The following is an 18,809-nucleotide window of genomic DNA, read 5'->3' as shown; positions in this document are numbered from 1 at the left end:
TCCCACTCTCCAGTTTTAGCTTTCCACTGAGGGCAAGCAGCGGCCAACAGCGTAAGTGGGAGCTGGGGCACCGTGTGCAGCCGGTCTGCAGCCTCCATGTCCCCCACATGGTTCTGTCGGCTCTTGTGCATGTTGGAGCACAAGCCTGGGAGGCTTTTTTCCCCAATTTCCAGCACAGAGTCAATGCACGACCTCCAATGTAGCATATGAGTGGTGAAGGGGTGTCAGCTGCAGCCATATGGGTAGCATATGCCCAGGAGCAAAACTAGACATGTGTAATTGTTTTATGGTGGATCATCTTCTGGTATTTGCTCTGACGGGGTTTGTGGACTTAGAAATCACCTGGAGAGACTTGCTAATGTAGAGATGTTATCACTCAGGGTTATCTCCTTCTGCTTTTGCATTAACTTTTCACACTACGAAGCACTGAGGGAGTTGGGATTTTATTTTCTTCCTTTTATATGTTTATAAAAATGACGAGCTGCATATATGACTTACTCAAAATTTTCTCATATTTAAATTACTTTTTGTTGCTTTCTGTAGAAACCAGATCACTTGCCTCGTCTTAAAGAGAAGTCATGCTCTTCAGATCTCATCACAAACCTAGTGATGTCAAGTGGATTTTACCTACTGGTTCATCGCTTTGCCCAAAGTTGTTCCAGCATTCTTTCTTCTTGAGAGTGTCTGTCTTTTTTCTTTCCTTAACTGATCACACAATGATCTAAATTTACCCTTGATTTTTAAAGATGTACATTAGTAAAAGGAAGTTTATCCTCTACACGCTCCTCTCAGAGACCTCAGTTTTCTGTTTTCGTTTAGTTTAGTTTGTAGATGTCTGGTAATTTGGTGTGTTGCTGGAGTTCTCTCTGTACACTCTGTCATGTTTCTAAAACACACGGCAGTTTGCTGTAGAGGTGTGTAGCTGGAGGACACCACCATCCTGCTCCTTGCGTCTGCTTGGGTTTCCAGCTTATGTGCAGCTTCAACACCATAAGAAAGGTCCGTCACTCACAGGGCGAGTTGTGGAGCTCCCAGACACCAAGAGCTGAAGGTATTAATGGAAATAAGTTTTAAAGGGGAGAGAGAACCTACATGAATACATAAAACAATGTGCACTTAATTCTGGAAAGATGAAACGTTTTGTGTTAGTATATGCACCACTATAATGTTGTTTATATGAGTCCTACAGATATATGGCTTCATTATTTCAAACAGTGCTGCCACCTCTCACTGGGGTGACCTTTTCTCCTCTGTAGCTGGAGACCTGAAGATGAGTAGCTTCCAGCATGTCGTCTTGTCTTTCCAACTCGCTTTTGCAGTATTTCATGCTTCCCACTCGAAAGCACGTTATGGGCTGCGTCACCTTTGGAACTGATCGTCTCCTGAGTAGTCTTGTCCTTGTCTTCATTGGCTGTGCTGGCACCAAATCCATTTTTAGCACTGCTGTCATCTCTTTTTGCTCTTTCCCTAAAGGAAACATTTACGGAAAAGTTTGTCATCGTCCTCTCAGCATGTTCTTATGTCATTGGACTTGTGCTGGGAAACCCTCTGCCCACTACTGGGAATTTTAAATTAATGTTGCCTTCTCTAGGGCTATTGCTTCAGCTAGGAGAGATGATATGGAAAGGATCTGGTGGAAATTTTTTCATATCATATACAAGAAGACTTGGGTCTATTCACAAGTTTCTGTAAAATGTCGTTCTGGACTTCCAACATTTATCTTCTGTTATTCCTCTCAAAATCCATTTTATAATCCAAACGATGTTAAATTTCCACTCCCTATGTGAAAAGCTTTTTACTGTTTAATGTAAAGAAAACTGAATTATTTTCATTATTCCCTGTTTGTTGGGGTTTTTTTTTTCCATACCCTCCATGTCTTTGCACCCGCTCCATAAAATAGGCCTTATCAGTCCTGTGTTGATAAAGGCAACCCTCATACGCTTCAGACTCTTCTAACTATATTAAGACGAGCTATCAAATAACAAGGAGCATATGAAAGCCCTGTTCCTCTAAGTCTCAGGCAGTCCCTGTTGCTTCCCTGGGAACTACAGCAGTCCCATGTGTCTCAGGTATTGCTGTTTAGAGTTAGATTCATGAACAAACTTCATTTACCTGTTAATGCAGTTATAGAAAGGATTGGGAGTCTCTCCTATCCTCAGCCTTCAAATAGCAGCCCTTTTCTTTCTTGAAATTCAGTGCAAATGCCTTTCAGTCGCATGGATGAGAATCTGCGTGGGTAATCACTTGAGGAGTCAAGGCTACTCACTCGTGCTGTGATCTGTACATATCTCCAAAGTGAATTTTCAGTACAATTGCAATGATTCCTATCCTGACCTCCCCACCCCGGTCAGCTGGAGCAGTATCCATTCAAATTTCTGAAACCTGGGTTAAAACAACAACCAAACAAAAGCCTCTGCTGAAGTGCAGTTAGGGCTCTTCTAAAGCAGTAAGGAGGGGAAACAATGTACAGCTGCACCTAAAGGAACACTGTTATTCCAGGAAATTTGATTGCAGGCATATAGCAAGTGTACATACAGCTCAAGCAGATGTATGGACAAGACATGCTTTTGAGATCTGTTCTTCTGAAAATACAATGTTCGATCACATTCCTTAAAAGCAGAAGATGATCTGACAAATTAAGGGAAAGCACGTTGACTGTAGCTGGTGAATGATGACTGGAATAATCCAAGTGTCTGTATAGTCAAATTCATACATTTTCCTTACAGTCCTATTTGTTCCTCAAATAACCTCCCATGTTTTTTGGTTTGAGCAGTGACATCAGCATCTTGGACAAGGTTCAGCAAAGGAACTGTATTCATTTTAAATTTTCCCAGTAGTTCCTTACATCATATTATGGCTCCAACATAACTCAATATTGTCATCATGTTTGGTTTGTGCTTTTGAGTTCAATTCCCAAGTTGTGTAACTCTTTCAACATCATTCAAGCCTTACTCAAACTCCTAGAACAATTATAATTCTGAAAATGGGAAGTGGGACTGCTTGGCATTTGCGTAAGTTCTTCGTGATTAAATAAAAATGTTATTTGCCTTCATGCTTATACTTGAAAGGATGCTTTTGTCAATTTCTGAGGCTGAGGAGTGCGATCGTTAGTAAATGATGATTGTCAGTGATGCAGTTTCTGTAGAAAAGGGACATCTAAGAGAAGTATTTTACGTACATCTGACGTAGGCTGGCAGAGGGGTAGCTTCAGAGAAGATCTTCAAGGAAACGTTGGATGAATGCATATAGTGATTTCCTTAAGTCACAGAAGGTTGGACTGAAGCAGGCAAATGAAATGGCAAGTGCATTTGGGATTCCCTGTCATTTAGAAAGTAAGGATTTAGCTCGACAGTAAGAGAGCCATGAAACAGTCGTAATGGAAAGCAAGTTTGGCACGAATGTATTTAATCAGATGTAGAGTCAAGGTAATGATGAATAATGACTAAATACATTTGTAAACAGGTGCAAAACATTTTTTTTCCTTGCCTGGAGAGTTGCCACTGTTATATGATAGCTTAATATTTCAGCTCGAACTGCAGCTGGAAAGGCAGTGATATTGAATGATTTTCATTATCCGTTACGTGCTGCTGAAATGAACATAGCCCTGTAAAATAATACTTAAATAAACTCATCAAACAGATTTCACAAAAAAATCCATAAAAAATAATTTATTTTTTTAAATAACTTTACTCTTGTGGAGACCCTTTTTAAAAGCCCTTGGCTGCTGATTTGAGTTTTCAAGTAATTTTTTGAAGCTGGTTTTGTACTGAGCTTCAAAAGGCCTTGCTCCCAATGTTGTCACCACTGCTGCTTTCTGCTATCACATGTGGCCTTTGAAAATAGAGTGCCCTTTGGGGGAGCCCCATGTTGGCCCCTAACTGCTCTCTAACATCACTCTGATAGCACCAGGACTTTGCGTACACACATAGCAGAACTATAGACCCTAATCTAGTTCCTAATTGGTGAGAGCTGTTAGATTTGTGTAAATTAAAAGCAATGTTTTATTTTCAAACTGCATTTTGTGGGCTCACTAGTCATGCTTACAGGGGTCTGGAAACATGGCCAGCTTTCATGTGATCATAATATTAATGTAGCTTCTTCCTGTCACTATCTTATATTCAGAGCATCTAATATTATACTTCTGATGTGTATCTTTTAAAAATAGTTAAGATTGTAATATTCCTGAGGCTAGAAGGAGAGCGGCAAAGCAAAAGCATTGCTAGCTAATTGCAGGTTATTTCTTCTAGTTCAGTATACCATGACAACAAACTTGAACAGGACCACTTGGTTTAGAAGTATAAGTAGAGAGAGCTCTTAATAAATATTTTTTCTAGCCCTGGATTTTTGGACTTGGAAAATAAATATATTTTTCAGTACACTGACTATACCACTACAAAATATATAGCATAGTTTAGCTTTCCAGCAATGATTTCTGTTTCCCAGCTGTTTTAGGTCATTGGTTCAACATATAACAAGACGAACATACCAAGTATAAACACCTTTTTAATGCTGTACATCATGTTGCCTTGTTTCTGAGTTCTGTTTCAGTTTGAATTGTTTAATCTTGATACTGAGAAAGCAGGACACCAAAATAGACTGTACTGACTAATTATCCAGGTACTTAGAAAGCCCTAGTTAATTTTGTAAAGAGAAATGTGTCCAAAATCTTATGTTAATAACAGGTATAGTTTATTGCCTTGGAAAATCCACTCTGTATCTTAAATTGGATTACTGCTGGATTCAGAAGGATGAAAAACATTGCTGAAGTGTATCGGCTTATTCGTGGCCCGTAGGGGAGTTGCGTGCTGTGGAGAAGCAGGTGTCTCCCTTCACTAGGAGCGCTTCCCATTACAGGAACAGGATTCGGAGTGACAAATGGATGCTTGCAGGATTCTAAAAAGCTCTGCTTCCTCCTACTTTACATCCTCTTTCAACAACCTTTTGGCAAGATGAGGCCAAATAATGTTTATATGGGTTTTTGCCATGTAAGTACAAAACTCAACTTTTCTCAAGTAAGTTTATTTTGTGAGACTACAGCTTTTTGATGATAATTTAAAAATTCATTATTTTTTTTCTCCCTGTTCCTTTCCTCTTCATTATAGAATGGGGTGTAGTGATAAAACCATGCAAATTTCTTCCAAGCTTACTGCATTCAAATAATTCCTGTACCTGTCTGGTTCAGAGCCATTTATTTACTCTCCTTTCTGGCTCCTGGCCTCCAAACCTACAGTAGAATGGCAGAACCTCGAGAGGTGCACAACCCCCCCATCTTACAGACCAAGTAATAGAGCAGTGAGGATGTTGGGGTATTTTTCAGAGGTAACTGTGGCATCACTGTTGGCTAAGTTGGTCCAAGTCAAGTGAATCGTGAAGCCTGGGAGGTGCCATCATGTTGGTGGACTTGTGGATGAAGCTGTTGGTCTCTCTTGATTTTTCAACCCTGAGCTGCCCACAGCAAAGAAGATCATAGAATCATTAACGTTGGAAAAGACCTCCAAGACCATCTTGTCCAGCTGTCCCAAAAACTTGTGGCAGGAGCCAGGAACTAAAGCCTGTAGCAGAGGATGGTTTTGATCCATTGACCCCTGGGTTATGGGCCCAGCACACTTCCACTGCACTGCTCTGCTCTTCCAGAGAAATTATGGTGGGTAATAAGCAAAGAAAAACTAAACCCAGCAAATTACAGTAGACACTGTCAGAGCTCAACATAAAATAACGTTGTGGGCATTTTTGTGGAACAGTAGGTTGAGAACGGCAGGGATAGCCAGGCACTGTCTGAAGGCCCTGGAGGAGGGCTAAGCAGCTGGCAGCAGTACAGAACAATCGCTCCTGTCGTGTGGTTTCTAGTTGGGTAGGTCCGGAACTGTAGAAGGAAAGAAGCACTTTGAAAGGGATAGTGATGATGCATTATCCACCCTTGTCAAAGCAAGAGGTGATTCATATTTTCTAGTATTTGAGAGGAGTAATTCTTCCAGAACTGTAGCGCGCTTTGGTCTAAAACCAAGTGTCTGCCCGCATAGGTTATTCTGCAGTAGCTCTTCGCTAATGTTTTATTCTGACAGAGTGGCTGCAGTTCATCTTCTTGACAAGTGGCACCGAGTCTCTGCTGTTAGTAGGCCACTTTGTGACAATGTTCTTGAAGTAGTTGAAGTAGCGTTGTGGTTTTTTTTGTTTTGTTTTGTTTTTTTTATCGTGTGATAGTTTTTTGCTCTAGGGATGGAAATTGAATTTCCAATTGGCTGTGGGAAAGTGATCGCTTGGTGACAAGCAGCTTCAGAAAAACGGTCAGACTGTAAAATCTTTGGCTCTCTGTGCGATCAGATTAGGTGTCGACAGCATTCCTTTGGGGTGATGTGAAGTCTCAGGGAAAGCACCATGGCAGGTTTTTATGAAAATCACAAAGGGGAGTTTAAAGAGGGAAAATCCTGGGTGAATCTTTGTACCGGTGTGCTCAGAGTAGAGGTGTTGTTTTGAGGGACAACGCTGGGCTTGCCTCTGTCGTGACAGTCCCATTTCAAGCCACATAACCTGAACTTTGCAGTAGGGATCCCTATTGCACACCAGTACGTTGGCTCTACAGAAAAGGTGCACTATGGTAAACTATAATGATGTGGAGGGAGGAGGAAAAAAGAGCTTCAGACAGAATATTGCCGACTGCTCTTGGAGCCAATTCACCTCCTGGAATAGTACTTTCAAAAGCAAATGTATTTCCATTATTGGTGCATTCCCACTGAAGTGCTTAAGACATCTCAAGCCTGTCGTTGAGCCCTGTGGTAGGGGACGTGGCTTGTCAGAGGCACCCGCCTGGACAGATCCTCCTGCTATGCCAGCGTGTGCCTTCAGTGGGAACCTGGCATAGTCAAGGAGGATGTAGCGAGTCAAGGCCAGCCAAGCTCCGCTACCCTATAACTGCATTTTAAACATATACAAATTTCCTGTAGCTACCTTTTCTTTTCTTTAGAGTTTTCATCATTTTGCAGAATCAGGAAGTTATACTGCATACCTTGTGGTTTTGCAGAGATGTTCCTAACCTGCTTAAGTCACTGTGCTATATTTTACAGGTTTTTTGTTCTGACATTGTGTGCGCGTATACCTACTGTCATCCAGTCTTTATGTGTTATACGCACAACAATGTTTTTTGTTTTGGTTTGGTTTTGGTTGTTGTTGGGTTTTTTGTGCCAATATTTTAATTCATTCTGGAAGGATGATTTTTGTTGCCTGTTCTGTCCTGTCTCAAAGGTGGGGATGCTTCCTCCTAATTTGGATTTTGCTGATTGCTGCTTAGTAGCGCTGAAAGACAAAATCTGTGCACAGTAACTTTTCTTAATTTTCCTTTACGTTGCTTCTTCATTTTACCATGTACCCAATGGGAGTGGAATAATTTGGGGTGTAGTTAATTAGGATATAGTGTTCTGTATATCTAAATACTTTAGTTTTAGGAGTACTTACTGACTTGCCAGTTGCAAGGCAGTGGGAGAGGCAGTTATCCTGGGAAATGTATTCAGAGTATCATCAGAAGCTGCAGGAAGATGAGGCTGTTTGTGTCCTTGCAGTGTCACAGTTGCCCACAAAGATCACGTCCAGAAGCCTGAAGCATGTACTAGCTTCTAACCTGCCTCTCACCATCTTATGGACAGAAAAGTCTCAAATGTTCATACAAATTGGTCTCAAACCATTGCATAGCTTTGTTTTAAAAGTTAGCTGTGAATCAAAGTGTGAATTAGAGTAACACAAAGGTTGCTGCTTCTAATTTCTTACTGCTACTGTCAGGATTAAGAATAGTTACTGCAGCCAGAGGCACCTCTCGAGACCTCAGCATTTCATTTTCTACCAAGAGGAAAGGAAAATCTTCCATAAGACTATTTCAATGACTGTGCCATTGCGATAGGGTTGTCCTAATTTCATTGTGAAATCTTCAGTGGGAAATGGAAGCTCTTTTACGCTTGGCTATTTCATTGAGGTTATTTTCATTCGTGCCTTCTTGTGATAACGATCCAAACATGTGTTTGCGTGGCATGTTTAAAAAGGATGCACATGCTGAATAACTAATATACAGATATCCTATATACAAATCAAAATCCTGAGATCTAACATTTTTGTTTTTAACAGGGAAATAATCAGATTCATTTCTGATATTATACTAACAAAATGCTGTTATCTTCAATCATTTGTGAATTATTTGAAATTGTGTTTGTATTTCTTTGTATGGTACTTCATGGGTCTCTATCATCATTAGTGCAACTCTAAGTGGGCTTTTGGCATCTGTACTTCTCAAGGGATGCTTGGTCAACAGTTTCCAAACAGGGTTGTTTAGGGCTTTGAACAACACAGGAGTAAAACTGACAGAATTTTACTCTCTAACCATAGTTTAATATAAATTATGGCCTGCTCTGGGCTGAACTCTTAACCACGAAGAAGACTTGGGGTAATGCTAAACTCCAGGCTTCCTCCAAAAGCCACTCCCTCAGCTGTAGGTTTATGTGCAGTCAGGCTTCCCCTTAATCCCAAATAGGGGAATTCCGAAAAAGCATACAAAATATCCAGCCAGAAACTGAACTTTGAACAGCCAAATTCCAGTGTCTTGCTGACAGTGAGAGGGAGTGAAACTTCATTTTTGTTAACAGATGTGACCAAGCCAAATGGAAGCTGGGTAAGCACAGATATACAGGGAACTCCAACCAGAAATCCAGATTCCTGGTTTCTCAATAGCAGATCAGGTGAACGTTTGTGTGCTTGCATCCAATCAGCCATGTAGCTTTCCTGGTATTCCCAGCTAAACTTCTGGGATGAAATGCATTTATTTGTAGTCATCTTTGTCGTGTGCTGAAGGAAGATACCGTAATGGCAATATTCTCTTACATTCTTTCCGTACGTATAGAATGAAGATTTCTTGAGTATTTTAACACAACTGAAGTCTGGAATCGAAGGCTTTCATCTCACAAAATAATGGTCATGAAATTCAGATTCCAGCCCATGATTTTGTCATCTAGTCCAAGGGGTTTTTATTCATTGTTTTACTGTTTGCTTAAATACCACCATCTGGACAGACAAAAGAAAGAATCTTTCTGTAACTTTTTTTCTTTAAAACAACGCCAATGACTCTTCCAGTTATTCAAGCTGTCCAAGCATTATTGGAAAATGTTAGATATTAAAAAATATTACTCATTAAATAACAAATGTTTTTTTCAAAAAAAAAAAATTACAAAACACTCTTTAATATTGAGTGTGGGGCATGTTGGAAGTCTTGTGAGCTGGGCCACCTATGAGCCACCACATTAGGGAAGACTTAAAAATGAACTGGAAGAAAGGATGAAAATATTCTTCCTACCTGGTGAGTAAGGCTATACCATCTTCTTATTGCCCTATATAATACATAATTACATATTCCATGTTAGATTATAATATTTTAGCATAACTATCCTGTAGCTTGAGAGTATGTTTTTTCAGGAGAAAAGAAATGCAGAATTTAGAAGGCTTCCAAATGTTTTTGGTTGGTTGAAGAACAATGCAATTAGAATTACAATGCAAAATAAATTCACAATACAGACAGGTAAAAGGCATGAAGGACCAAAAGAATCTGGTGTTCCAAACCATGTAGCTGTACTTTTGCAGGAGAGATTTGGTGTTAGGGATTAGCAAGGCTTAGGCAGCTGTGGAAACTCAGAAATGCAGATGCTTGCGAGTGGCACCTGTATGTTAGATGTAACCCTCTAAAATGTCTAGGCTCCCCAGGGTCATGGCACTGACCTGCCAGAGTACAAGAAGCATTTGGACAATGCTCTGAGAAGTAGGGGTTGATTTTGGGGTGGTCCTGTGCAGACCCAGGAGTTGGACCCAGTGATCCTTGTGGGTCTCTTCCAACTCAGGATTTTCTATGGTTCTATTTCAAATTTATTTTTGAATTTACTCTTTAAATGTTATCATGGTTTTGGTTTAAAAAGTTATTTTCAGACATGTCTTTTTGGAAAATACTGATCCCTTGTATCTAAACTGTAATTTACAATAGAGAGCCGCGTAGGAATGGCAGGAGACTTTCAGTGGTGCTGATCCATGAAAATGTCAAAATGTCACCTTCTCACGCCCCAAAAGAGAAGTTACCAAGTTACTTATTCTCCTGAAGAGAATCCTGTTTGAGACAGATTTGCCCGATTTCACAAAAACAACTATTTTAGGTGAAAGAGTTATCTCATGGATTCATTACACTTTTTCCACATGACTGGTATTTTCTGTAGGATATTTGAAAACTTGCATTCTGTGGAGAATGTCAAATGCATACTGTGAAGAATATAAAATACACTACTCTCCAAACAGAAGAAATTTAAAGCCAGATGCCTCAGCACAGTGGGATGGCCAGGGGAAGGAGGGCTCCTCTACATTTAATAAATACTTATTTTTCTATCATAATTTCAGTAATATTCAAAAACATTAGTAGTACAGGGGCTCTGACTCATTTGCACATTAATGTCACACATCCTTGACTTTTGCTTCATTTTCACAAGTTTTTAGGAAAGCTAGTGTTGATGAAGTTTCTTTTACTGTTTTTTTGGTTGGTTGCTTTTGTTGTAATAGGTATATCGCTTTTATAGAAGAAAATTTGGTCTTTATTTTTGCAGGAAGCTGGCTGCAAGCATCTGCATATCTTTATTCTAGTAACTCTGGAAACATTCATGGAAATTGCATTAAGTGAGGAGTGTCTAACCTTAATCTGGTCATGGACAGAATGTGAAATAAAAGGTCTGAATGTGGTTTCAGTTAGAGAGGCAATACAGGGATGTACGAGAGCTGTTGCTGCTGACTGACAGCTGTCTGATTTGGCTTCCTGTTATCACCCTGTCATATTTGCACAGATGGATGAGAGCTGCTCTAGACATGAAAACTTTATGCTTCAGCTTAAGAAAGGGACTAGAGGTCATTCTTGAATTATTTCCTTTGAGCTTAACTGTTCCTAGTTCAATTTTTCAGTTTCATGCCTGTTTCAACTTGTTTAGTGCCCTTGAACAGGTGAAACACACAGAAAACAGTGCTCTGAAAGACAAGGTTTTAAATCACTTCACTGCTTTCAAACAGCAGCTCTGCCTCCTGGAGTTTGCAGGAAACAACCAACAAGTGTTGCAGCCACAAGAAGCAAAGACATAGCTGTCAAAATATAGAGTTGAGGTTTTTTTTTTTTTTTTTTTTTTTTTTTTTTTTTTTTTAATGTCCATGTAGGTAGTAGTAAGTCTTGTCTAATAGGATTCTGTTGTTCTGCCTGCAGGGCAGGACAGTTCCCAGGCTTGGGGATCGGTGAGCTCTCCTGCCACCTTCCCCTTTCATGTCAGCTTTCCACCGCAATGCTGGCTGCCGACTGCTGAAACAGGCCACAAGGTCATTGTTATTTTGCCTGCCTGCCTTGTTTCTCTTGCTCTACCATCTCCTGCCGGCTACAAGAAGGTTGTCCTCAGCGTGTTCCTAGCCAGGTTTTCCACTGCTTGTGAGAAGCAGAGCCAGCAGAAGTTCTCCTTCGTGCAGCCCACCCAAATGACCTAGTTAAAAATCTTCTTGCTTGTTTGCAAGCCTGCTGGCAAAGATGTTTGTGGGCACTTTTACAGGTAGAACCCACCGCTCCCCCTCAAAGAGGGCCCTGCCATCCAGGAACCAAAGCTGCCTGTAGCCAGCTGCTGACCCAAGAAATAGCGAAGGGGGAGTTCACAGCACTTCTTTCTCTTACTGCTTCCCCCATCAGAAGAGAGCCTTGTTCTGCCTACAAAAGCCTTATAAAAATGTAATTGTCTTCAACTGGTTAAATGAAACTTTAATGCTTCTTTTAAATAGACCGTGTATGGGTTGGTGTCATGTCTAGGACAGTGCAGAAAATATGTAGGCCAAATATCTATGGGGACTCAGGTCCTTGTCTGCATGTGGTGGCATATTTGGGAATGAGGCTGGCTTTTGAGAGCCAGGTTCCTTGCTGCAGAAGTACTAACCACGTTGGCTTGCCTTTGATATGTGCATTGTACAGCAGGGACAGTTTTGCCTCTGTGTGGAGGAGCAGAAAGAGCGAAGCGTGAAGCTTGTGTAGAGGGGTTCAGTCAGCTCGGGCTGATTCAGCCTCACCAGCTCTAGCGAGAGAAGTTCAAGTGCTCGGCCCTGGTCAGCCGACTTGCAGGCGTGCATCCAGCTTCTTGCTGGTGCATCATCGCCATTGCTGCCACGTTAAATAGGTTACGTTTAGCTCGGAGGTGTCCATCTAGTCTGTAGCTGCATATTGTACTTACAAGAAGCTTTAGCTTCTCATTGTGAATATGTAGCATACTGTATGGTTACAGGAGCTCAGTCTCCAGGGATGCAGATTGCCACCCTTTCTGCCATCACAGTGGAGATGTGACGGGCCTAATACAGGTAATTATAAAACTGCAGGATAAAAAAGCTCTGTGTGTGTGCTGGAGATGTTGGTGTTTGCTGTAAGCTTGTGGAGAAGGTGTTGCTAAATCTCTGACCAAGATCCACAGCAGTGCTGCCAGGGAACAATTGGCCTCTGAACCAGAACTTGGGTCCGTGGGAGCGGATCTGGGAAAGCCTCGTGAAGGCTGCATGGCCAAAAGCGAGTAATCACATTTTGTTCTAACTAAGCTCCTTCTGAATCACAGTCACAAGAAATTCGTGGAACCAATTTTTGGTTGTTTTTCAACTAAAGATCTGAGGTTTAGTAGTATCTGATCCAAACAACAGTTACCAAAGGTTGTGTTCTACCTTCTGTAGATGTAATTTACTTTGATCTCCACTGTTAAAAAAAAAAAAAAAAAAGACAAAGGATTGCTGTATATGACTGTGAGGCAGTAACAGTTGAATGCAGATTTAGGCAAGTGAGTTCATGTACAAGTGGGAGATATAAAGTGGACAGTGGACAGCTATTTTTAAATAAATATAAGTAAATGAATCAATTAAGAAGTTTTTAGTGAGGATAAAGTAGTAAAAAGATAGGTCTGTCTTTTCTGGATACTTTTTTTCCCTGGAACCTGAGAATTTCTGTGCAGGTTTGTTTTTTGGTTGGTTGGCTTTATTTGTTTTTGTTGGTTGGTGTTTGTTTAAGATAGTATTTTGATAGCAGATAAAATTTTTGACAGAAGTGAAGAACCCTAAGAAGAAGCGCAAATGCGACTATCATTTTGTGGCAACTAGAGCTTGTGTCTACATCAGAGCTGGCTGATAAGCAAAGTTGAGGTAGTTGTTTGGGGACAAGAAGGGTAAGATGCTCTTAGAAATTAGAAGATAAAACTGCGAGGATGCTTTGACACTTCCAGTTTTGATAACATATCCAGTTTTAATAAGATATGGAAAAAATAAAAATAAAAAAAAAACATCAGTACAAAAGAATAGATTAATAGATGAGAAAGCCACAAGTTATATATTAAAGCTAACAAATAAATGGTGAGACGAGTGGTCTGAGAATATTTCAGAGACAATACTGTGGTCTCAAAAGAGAATATTTTGGGCAACCACCTTCTGTATCTCCCTAGAAAAACAGAGTAACCATAAAAGCAGTATTCTGCCTGAATGGGTGCCAGGTAAGAACTTTCTCTAAATATAATCATAATTAAAAAAAAAAAAAAAAAGGTTAAATTTGATTTATTGAATCTTGGCAAGCAGCCTTGTGAAGACTCAAGTGCACAACATCTGTCTGCAGGTACATGTATAAGATTCTGATGCTGCATCTCTGTGTTGTGATATGGCTTTAAACAAATGCTTCTGCACTGGGAAAAGCCTATTTTTAATGCACTCTTGGAATCGTTCCAGTCTAGAAGGAAAATAATTATGATAAAGTTATGCTGATGGCAGTTGGAGTAACGCTGCTCTTTAGTACCTCTGGCCATATGCTGGTTATTGCTGGAGTCCTGTGGATTCTTCTTCATCTTTCTGGGTAATTGAAGAACCGAGTATGAAGACTCATACCCAGAAACTGATAACCTGATTCCCGAGAGATGATGTATCCGCAAGCCAGTAAGTACAGTCAGATTTTGTGATGCTGACTTAAAGGCAGCAAGCCCTGTCGTACAGTGCTCTGTAGTAAATGTTTTCACCAGCACAAATGCAGGATAAAAGACAATGATTTCCTCTGAAGTATTACTATATTAAAATATCACAAGTGGAAAAGACTCTCAAACCCCAAATGAATGAGAAGATTTATAGGAATTGAGTTGGCATAGTTCTAAAGCTTCAAGCTTCCCAAGTAATCCATGCAGGAACGTCATTTCACACGCTGTTCCACCCAGTGATGTGTGAGCAATGCAACTGAAACCAGCCAGGGAGGTGAAACTTCAGTGTGGCATAGTAGGTATCACCCGCAGTGGCGCAGGAGGAGGAGGTTTCTCTGCTGCTGGACGAGCACCTAGGCTGCGCTGCCCCACATGACGGCGGCGGCGTACAGTAGGCAGCTGAGCTCAGCCCGCAGGCATCTGCGTGACGTGGGACCACCTGGCGCCGCGCTGCAACCTGATGCTATAATGCGTGACAGCCAGGTGTTCGGTTTTGCTGTTTCATATGTCAGCCTCGCCGAACTTGACGAATAACGACATGAAAAATGGTGACGAATGTGCTGGCAGGAGAGAGGATCGCCGTTTGACTAAAATCAGAATAAGCTTCTCATGCAGAGGTGCCCGTGCTACAGTGCACAGAAAGCCTTTGCTGTGTGCTCTTGTGCAGGGTGTTTAAGAAGGAGCATTATTTCAGAATGCTCCGTAACAATTGCAGCACTATCTCCCCCATGTTACTGTTCAGCTAGCAAGGTAATCGCTTTTCTCTATTGTTAAAAACTGATGAGGAACATAATAAGAATAAAAACACCAGACAATATCTCTGCAGGAAAAGCCCAAATATTCTTAACTTCAAGCTATTAGCTAGGTCCTGACTAACTATACATTGCATTGCTATGTTTTCAGATCACTGATGCAACTGATTGAGTTTAATTTACTTTAAAACACCTTTTAGTCTTGGCAAAGAACAAACCTTTTCCAGAATTTTGAATTTAAGCATTTTTATGGTAGAGGAACTCAAAGTTTTGCAAATGCCTCTTCATACCATGCTGTATTGGGGAAGATAAAGTCACTTTGTTTTTGCTATATCTGATCAAATCACCCAATTCCTTTAAATTGCAATCGTTATATTGAAATATGTAGAAGCAGACCTTCCTTCGCACATGACTAGTTTGCAATGAGCACATTACACTTTTTGTGATTTCAGTGTGTTGTTCTGTTTGTGTTGTTGTTGTCTCCCAAGCTGCCTCTTCTAAGTTCTGTGGAAGCTGTCTACCAAGCAATGCCTCCATAATGCTTTCCAGGATGCTCTTCCCATACAATTGCATATCTTTATGGGCTTTTGTTAGTTTTACTGCTGAAACATGGAACATTGATTGCATTTCCTGTCAAAAATAAGTATTATTATTATTATTATTATTATATTATTATTTGTCGTCTAACCAGGTCTCACAAAGATCATGAGGCATAGGTCAGGAGTAACAGGAAAGACAGTGATGAGCCCGGGCTCATCCTTCTTTGCCTTTCCACAACTCGGATTCATTCAAGCTAAACCGTTTCAGTGCTTAAAGAGGGATTGCCTTTACTTTTAAGGACTCAAGACAGTATGATAAATATAATTGAAAAGCAACAGGTTTGAAATTAAATCTGGCTATTGACTTCTAGTGAAAGACGTTTCTATGGGGATGCAAGATAATAGCTGTTTGGATACATAATTAGATCGTGAGAGAGCAGCGATAGATAGCTTTTAGGTTAAGAACTGATGCGTCACAGGTTGACTCATGGCCATTAAGCTATTTTATTGTCTCTGGAAGCTGTACAAATATGAAACCATGCATAATGTGAATTATGGCCACTTCTGAAGAAAATAACGTCTTTCCTGCAGCCTCTGAATGAGCTTCAGCAGTCAAGGCTGGTGAATGACAGACAAATTTACATCCAAAGTGCTGCAAAGCTCATTGCCAATCTTCTCACCCCATCTACAGAGGGGTTCAAGTCTTGTTGTCTACATTTATGAGTACCAAAACATAGGCAGTAGAACACCCTTTGTAATATTTCTTCATACCTCAAGTTCACCCTGTCCAGCCATCAAAGAGAATGATTCAGCTTAATTTGTCAATGCAAGCCATAATTATTTGCAGTAGCTTCTATTTGCACTTCTCTGCTTTTTTTCCAACAGATTGCTTCAGCAGATGCTGGCACTATCATTTATTTTGTGATTATTTAGAAAAGCCAAGCATGAACAGAGCTGTACTTCATGCTATGCAAATTCAGAAGCTGGCCTGTAGCCCTAACTTCTTCCTTTGGATCTTGTCAGGGCTTTTATAAGCTAAACAGGAGAGAGAATTGGAGCTTTAGTGTTTCCAGAGCTTGTTAACATTTTATTGTATTGATTCAAAACCTGCAACACACGCATTTCAGGGGAGAGTTATGGTCTTACTGTTTGCTGGGGAAGACTGCACGGAAAAGCAGATGCAGCAATCTGAGTGATTTACTGAGCAGTTCTTCTCCATGTGTCTTATTAAATCAACGTATAGATAGATAGCTGTGATGCTAAGAGACATACTGTTGCTGTAAGTGCAATTCTTGGGATGAAGCTAACATGCCAGATAACTCGGATTGTTAAAACAGATAATTAAGGTTCATAGTGACATTTTTTTGCTAAATTACATAGGCATAGTGCTTTGTGAAATAAACTTGTCATGTAGTTTCTAATTAGTCTTTCTCTACCTACTCTTCCCTAACTTTTTTATTTTTATTCACAAAAGTTTTAAATGGAGTTGGGATCATTTGGATATTATATTTGCCCAGTTCTACCCTTAATAACACCCTGCTTTGTTTTGCTGGATCTTTAACAAAATGTGACTGCCTGGACTGAACTGTCCAAGCCTAGTTTCAGGCTGATTTCTCTTTTTTTTTTTTTTTTTTTAAGACATTTAGCCAAAAGAGCTCATTCGTGTCCAAGAATGAGTCAATTCAATAATCTCCCTGATTTAAAATTTAAAAAATAAAAAATAACCACAATGACCAACAACTACAGAAAACAAACCTAGATTCTATCGAATTGCGGAAAAAAAGGTACCTGAAACTATGAATGTGCTTGGCCTCTAGCTGTCCCTTTGAGATCTGCTCACATTTAGCAAAACCATACATCTGTGAAAAATTTCATCTGCCATACACCTGGTGGTGCTGACCTGTGTCAGCTGTTAGACTCCCTGTGGGCTGCACGTGAACGCTGGAAGCTCTGCCCCCCACCATGGGGCGAGCTGAAGCCAGGCAGGGGCAGGAGGGTGATGCTGCAGCAGGGCTGTCCCCCCAGCAGGGCTGGGGTGCAGGAAGCACTCACAGGTGCTGCCCAAGCCTCTGCGACCCGAGCCTTGGAAATACAAGGAGTAAGAACTGAGTGAATCGTTGTCCTCTCAACTTCGATTATCAATAAACATGTTAATGCTGAATCTTTCAGGAGCTAAAACCAGCAAGTTAAAAGTCTGGCGAGTAGCTGCTTGCACAGGAGGTCAGTGTTAAAAACGTGGTAAGCAGGACCACTCTGTGATAATTTCAAGTTTGGGAAAATACGAAAATTTCCATGGAACAACATTTATCTGAAGCAAGGAGCAACATTTATCTGAAGCATTTATCTGAGGAGCAATGCTGTTTGGAGTGGATGCATTTAGGACTTCAAGCTATTTCTTTTCTCATTTTTGGTTAATTTTTCTTTTTCCTGATACCTGCAGAAAAGCTTCCACCATCCATGCAACACATTTATGCAGAGCACAGCCAAAGATGCTTCTTACATGGGGTAACTGCATTTGTGTTAGCTTTAGTTTAGCTCTCCTGAGTAGGAGTAAGCACTCCGGTGTCCTGTCAGCGATGCAGTGCAGACCAGCACTGTGTTTTCCTTGCCATCAGCTCCAAAAACACACTACGGCATTTCTCCACTTACTGCTAGATGAACAACCTCAGTTAATGCCACTGAGGGTCTAACTGCATGGTACGCCATGGAAAACCAGATTGAAGCCTCTGAACAGAGCCTCTTTAAGAGGCTTTTGGTATACGTTAAGGCCCAGATCATGCGAATACACACTGCTGATATTCCCACCTTCTTCACTTTAACTATCTGGTGCCAGAATGTCATGAGTTAAAAGTCAAAGGGTCAAATGTTGGCCTCCCTTAAAGGTATTTTAACTGCAACAAACCCAGGGTTTCTCCCTTAATTCTGTAACTTTGGTTTTCAGAGAAAAAGGAATTGTGTTGTGCTTTTATGTCTTGTGGCTTCACCAAGACTCCATATTTTAAGATTCTACGCATTTTTAAAATATCTTATATTTACTCTGAGTGTGTTTTATGGGAAACTAGATTGAAGGTGTATTTGAGGGCCCCAGAGATCTGCTATGATGATCTATATCAGGAGAAGCTGAACATCTGCTTGATGCTTGGGCACAGCTTTAGCAGAACTAATAGTTCAGAAGAAATACTTGTTTTTTAATGTAACAATCAGATAATTTGAAGTTTGAGCAATGAGGTTTGAAACTTAAAAAACAAAGGCAGAAAACTTGATATAAAATATTTACCACCTAGGCAGAAATATATAAAAGGGAAAGGGGGGGGGGGGAAATCAATGGTTGCAATTCTGTGGTGGTTTTACACAAAGGAAAATTCAAAACTGAACTTCTGCAAAGTAACAAAAGTATTTGTCATACTAACATAAAGATGTTTGAACAGCGATTGTGTTGTCTTTACAAATGCCTCTTTTATCAGTTGTATTTCACATGTGAAATGAAATGTACTTTATAGTAAATA

The 18,809-nt window shown here is 40.4% G+C and overlaps 1 protein-coding gene across 7 annotated transcripts in view; it reads left to right on the top strand.

Annotated features, from left to right (window-relative positions):
• LOC308197803 (small membrane A-kinase anchor protein) overlaps positions 1 to 18,809 on the top strand; it is a 74,517-nt gene that overhangs the window by 14,806 nt on the left and 40,902 nt on the right. The window contains exons 5-6 of one of the 7 annotated variants that reach the window (XR_013953282.1): positions 14 to 51; positions 544 to 2,090. The exons of 4 other annotated variants lie outside the window; for them this stretch is intronic. The gene's annotated coding sequence lies outside the window, so the exon portion shown is untranslated. Of the gene's footprint in view, positions 1 to 13; positions 52 to 543; positions 2,091 to 13,663; positions 18,729 to 18,809 lie in introns of those variants that run through there. 2 more of the 7 variants (XR_013953280.1, XR_013953281.1) reach the window with 2 other exon arrangements.

This window comes from Anser brachyrhynchus (assembly GCF_964034855.1).
Source record: "Anser brachyrhynchus genome assembly, chromosome: 7".
Taxonomy (NCBI): domain Eukaryota; kingdom Metazoa; phylum Chordata; class Aves; order Anseriformes; family Anatidae; genus Anser; species Anser brachyrhynchus.
The sequence above is the reverse complement of the archived record's forward strand: the minus strand, read 5'-3'. Positions and strand labels throughout refer to the sequence as shown.